We start from the raw sequence: 5,789 nt of genomic DNA on the forward strand, positions 1-5,789 counted from the left end.
AAGAGAGGCCCCTTGGTCTTGCAAACTTTATATGCCCCAGTACAGGGGAACACCAGGGCCAAGAAGGGGGAGTGGGTGGTTAGGGGAGCGGGGGGGAGGAGTGTATAGGGGACTTTGGGGATAGCATTTAACATGTAAATGAAGTAAATACCTAATAAAAATTGAAAAAAAAAAAAAACCAGAACCCACACTGCTACCTCGCCTTCCCACCACCCCACCACCAAGACTCCCCAGGGCCTGTCACCCCCAGCTCTCCCCCTCCTTCAGCACCGACTGCAGGTCCCTCCAAGTGTTCTACTGTGGAACACTTCACACCACCTATTACTCATTCTAAGGCCACCACCAATACCCCAAGCTCTCTATTCCTAGAAGAACCTGACCCAGTGACTGTCCTTCCCTTAAGGGAGGTTGACGGGTAGATGGTCTGGTCAGAGTGCACGTTCCCTTCTAACTTAGTGAACTTTCTCAGATAGAGAAGAGATTTGGCTCCTATACTTCTAATCCCTCTGCCTTTTCAAAGAATTCCAGTATATCACTCAGTAATACAGCTTGACTTTTCATGATATACACATGATACTTACTAACAATTTGCTTCTTGAGGAATGCGAGCGAGTTTGGGTACACGCTAGAGCACATGGAGACGAGATTTACCAAACAGATAGAGCACATTCAAACCGAGCGGAGACAATGCCTGACCTGGATCCTCAATGGAATTATAATTGCGCAGGTGGTATTATAGCCAGGGACAGGTTTGTTAAATGTCTTTTGGCGGGTCTGAGAAAAGCAGCTTTAAANCTGGTAAATTTTGAAAAACTTCAAGAGGTTATCCAAGATAAACAGGAANATCCATCTCAGTTTTTAGAACACCTTAAAGGTGCTTTATTGCAGTATACCAATGTGGACCCTGAGAACCCAGAGGGTAAACAGCTCTTAATGACTCACTTCTTTTCCCAGAGCTACCCCAACATAAAAGCTAAGCTTCAAAAATTGGAGAAGGGACCCCTGACTCCACAGGCAGAAGTCCTGGTGCTGGTCTTCAAAGTGTACCATGGCAGAAATGAGAGGGTTTGCAAGCAGAAGTGCAATATGCTGGCAAAGGCTCATGGTCCTCTACCCAGAGACCACCAGGCACCTGTTACAGGTGCAGTCGACAAGGTCATTGGGCCAAAGCTTGCCCTAATCCTCGCAAGTCGAGGGGGCCATGCCCCTAGATGCCATCAAGAGGGACATTGGGCTGTTGATTGCCCTCATGTTACACAAAACAGGGGGGCATCACTCCCAGATAACTCTCCAACCGATCTTCTAGGCTTGGCTATGGCGACTGATGAGGCCCAGGCTCCTATATTTGCTTTTACCTGGACAAATCCTATTACCCACTTTTCTACACAACTGACCTGGACTGTCTTACCTCAGGGATTCCACACCTATTTGGGCAGGCCTTGACTTCTGACCTATTATGTCCTTCTCTGTAGCCCCTCTTTAGAAATCAACCAGACTGACACTGTGGCTCTTCTGAATTTCCTTTCTAATCATGGCTACAGGTTCTCACCCTCTAAAATCCAACTGTCCACTCCTTAGGTTACCTATTTGGGAGTAACAGTTACCTCAACCCGTAAGGCTATTGCATTAGACAAAAAGAATCTGATTCAATCTCTAACTGTTCCATCAAAAAAAGAAGAAATTTTGTCCTTTCAAGGAATATCCAGTTTTTTATGTTCGTGGGTCCCTTCATTTTTCCATTAGGCCCCACCCACAAACCTCTTTTAAAGCCTGTTACCAAGCCCTTTCAAAGGCTCCAATAGGCCCTCCTTAGGGCCCCAGTCTTACATCTCCCTGACTTGACTCATCCTTTTTTCCCTCTACGTAACAGAAAAGGGCTTTGCCCTTGGAGCCTTGGGCCACCAAATAGGATCTTCTTTTGCACCTGTGGCATAGCTGTCAAAGAAGCTAGACCTAACCATTCAGGGATGGGCAGCCTGTATTTTCACTCTAGCAGCCCCTGAACTCCTTATTTGAGAATCAGAAAGAACTAAGCACTCCTTAAAAACTACTCATGTTAAATTGTCACAGGAACTTCATCTTGACTGGGCAAAGCTCCTGCCCCTGCTCTTTTCAGACTGTGAACACTTCCCCAAGCAACCTCTCCTCATCTCACCTTTTGAACTCATGTACAGATGTCCAGTCCTAACTCCTGGCTTCTCGCCCAAGCGCTCTCCCTTCCCAGATCATTTGCTTACCCCATTACTCTCTCATCTTCGTTCTCTCCTGTGGAACTTTGCTGACCATCACCTACTTCAACCATACTCTGTTTCCTGCCCACTACCTGTTAATATTGGAGACCAAGTCCTTTTATCTCTTCCAGGTCATCAACCTTCACCCCTTTCTCCAAAGTGGCAGGGTGCTTTTAAGGTAATCCTCGTAAATCCTACAGCTGCTAAACTTGAGGGACTCTCTCATTGGGTCCACCTGTCCCATCTAAAACCCTTCATTCCCCCACCTAAAGATGATTCCTCTTCATACACATCAACCCTAACAGGACCGTNCTTTATTGCAGTATACCAATGTGGACCCTGAGAACCCAGAGGGTAAACAGCTCTTAATGACTCACTTCTTTTCCCAGAGCTACCCCAACATAAAAGCTAAGCTTCAAAAATTGGAGAAGGGACCCCTGACTCCACAGGCAGAAGTCCTGGTGCTGGTCTTCAAAGTGTACCATGGCAGAAATGAGAGGGTTTGCAAGCAGAAGTGCAATATGCTGGCAAAGGCTCATGGTCCTCTACCCAGAGACCACCAGGCACCTGTTACAGGTGCAGTCGACAAGGTCATTGGGCCAAAGCTTGCCCTAATCCTCGCAAGTCGAGGGGGCCATGCCCCTAGATGCCATCAAGAGGGACATTGGGCTGTTGATTGCCCTCATGTTACACAAAACAGGGGGGCATCACTCCCAGATAACTCTCCAACCGATCTTCTAGGCTTGGCTATGGCGACTGATGAGGCCCAGGCTCCTATATTTGCTTTTACCTGGACAAATCCTATTACCCACTTTTCTACACAACTGACCTGGACTGTCTTACCTCAGGGATTCCACACCTATTTGGGCAGGCCTTGACTTCTGACCTATTATGTCCTTCTCTGTAGCCCCTCTTTAGAAATCAACCAGACTGACACTGTGGCTCTTCTGAATTTCCTTTCTAATCATGGCTACAGGTTCTCACCCTCTAAAATCCAACTGTCCACTCCTTAGGTTACCTATTTGGGAGTAACAGTTACCTCAACCCGTAAGGCTATTGCATTAGACAAAAAGAATCTGATTCAATCTCTAACTGTTCCATCAAAAAAAGAAGAAATTTTGTCCTTTCAAGGAATATCCAGTTTTTTATGTTCGTGGGTCCCTTCATTTTTCCATTAGGCCCCACCCACAAACCTCTTTTAAAGCCTGTTACCAAGCCCTTTCAAAGGCTCCAATAGGCCCTCCTTAGGGCCCCAGTCTTACATCTCCCTGACTTGACTCATCCTTTTTTCCCTCTACGTAACAGAAAAGGGCTTTGCCCTTGGAGCCTTGGGCCACCAAATAGGATCTTCTTTTGCACCTGTGGCATAGCTGTCAAAGAAGCTAGACCTAACCATTCAGGGATGGGCAGCCTGTATTTTCACTCTAGCAGCCCCTGAACTCCTTATTTGAGAATCAGAAAGAACTAAGCACTCCTTAAAAACTACTCATGTTAAATTGTCACAGGAACTTCATCTTGACTGGGCAAAGCTCCTGCCCCTGCTCTTTTCAGACTGTGAACACTTCCCCAAGCAACCTCTCCTCATCTCACCTTTTGAACTCATGTACAGATGTCCAGTCCTAACTCCTGGCTTCTCGCCCAAGCGCTCTCCCTTCCCAGATCATTTGCTTACCCCATTACTCTCTCATCTTCGTTCTCTCCTGTGGAACTTTGCTGACCATCACCTACTTCAACCATACTCTGTTTCCTGCCCACTACCTGTTAATATTGGAGACCAAGTCCTTTTATCTCTTCCAGGTCATCAACCTTCACCCCTTTCTCCAAAGTGGCAGGGTGCTTTTAAGGTAATCCTCGTAAATCCTACAGCTGCTAAACTTGAGGGACTCTCTCATTGGGTCCACCTGTCCCATCTAAAACCCTTCATTCCCCCACCTAAAGATGATTCCTCTTCATACACATCAACCCTAACAGGACCGTGCTCTGTTAAGCTCCGGAAGACATCAAGACCACCCGTCTTGACTCCCATCCTAGAGAATGAGGCTTCACTCCAACAGCCAAACCCGACCTCGCTGGATGAGACACCAGATTAGTTGTAGCTTTTTCATCTTTTCTTTGCTGCTCATTTCCATCAGGGTAGTCCTTATGTCTGGAGATTCGAAGTTTGAGAAATGCCTGCTGTCAATAAGCAGACTTTCCAAATAGGATCAGGAAACTGCTACATAGCTGGGTGCTGGGAACCGATCCAGATTGCCATCGTTCCTATATCCGTAGCTCCATCTGCATATTATGACCTTTATACCACCTGTTTTCTCTTTGACCAGACAAAAGATTATTGCAGAAAATGGCCAGACAAGTATGGGGGCTGCCCATACTGGTCTTGTGAGATACGCATGCTAGGAACATGGATTAATCATTTCTTCTATCAATTCTGCAAGACACTCTTCTTTATTCGAGACCCATGGGACCCCAGGTGGGAAACAGGAGTTGCTGGTAAGATCTACCGCAAAACTTAGCTCAGTTCCCAGTAGGTACTATCCACATCCAGAGACAATATGTCTCAATGGCCCCTGGTCTTACTAATCTTGTCTCTACATTCCTTCAGTGACAAGTACAGAAATTTCTAATCAAGCTGTTAATCAGCTCCTGTTACAGGATTACCAGCCGCTGCCCACAAAGGAATCACTGTCCATAGAAGAACCTGATTCAGACGATTGCCATACAAATTCTGATGGTGAAGACCAGGAATACCCTGAAAACTGACGACGCCCCTAAACAGCAGGAAGTAGCTTTAAAGACACAATGCCCCTATTCCCTCTTCACCATTGGTTTCCCCTCTCTTTTTCTCCCCTTCTTTTTATAATAACAGAAAGGGAGGAATGTTAGCACCAGGACACTCCAAGCCCTTACCTAACCATGTGACCCTTGACCTGCACTGCCACGACAATGACCCTCAACCCCACAAACCACTTGGCTCAGTTCCCACCTCCATTGGTGTGATGTCATTTTCCAAATAAATTAGGGGGCACCCCCTCCTCCTTCTCTTCTCTTCTCTTCTCTTCTCTTCTCTTCTCTTCTCTTCTCTTCTCTTCTCTTCTCTTCTCCTCCTTCTCTTCTCTTCTCTTCTCTTCTCTTCTCTTCTCTTCTCTCCTCTTCTCCTCCTTCTCTCCTCTTCTCTTCTCTTCTCTTCTCTTCTCTTCTCTTCTCTTCTCTTCTCTTCTCTTCTCTTCTCTTCTCTTCTCTTCTCTTCTCTTTTCTCTTCTCTCCTTGCTCTTCTCTTTCTCCTCTTTCTTCTCTCCCCCCTCCTCTTCTCTACCCTTCTACCTGCTTCACTTCCCCCCCATCCCTGCTTAATAAACCTCTCCCACATGGAATCACCTTGGCGTGGTCTGCTGTTTGGCTTATCTGCTCAAATTATATATATAATTTATTGATTGATAAATATTGATTGATATTAATTAATTCATAAAAGTTAGGGCCCCACTTAGGTGTCTGCCCACACTGGCCCTGCAAGTCTTTGCTAGGCAATTCTCTTCCCTGACAAGGCAGCCAAGCTACAAG

Source organism: Mus pahari, chromosome 2 (assembly GCF_900095145.1).
Source record: "Mus pahari chromosome 2, PAHARI_EIJ_v1.1, whole genome shotgun sequence".
NCBI classification, from domain to species: domain Eukaryota; kingdom Metazoa; phylum Chordata; class Mammalia; order Rodentia; family Muridae; genus Mus; species Mus pahari.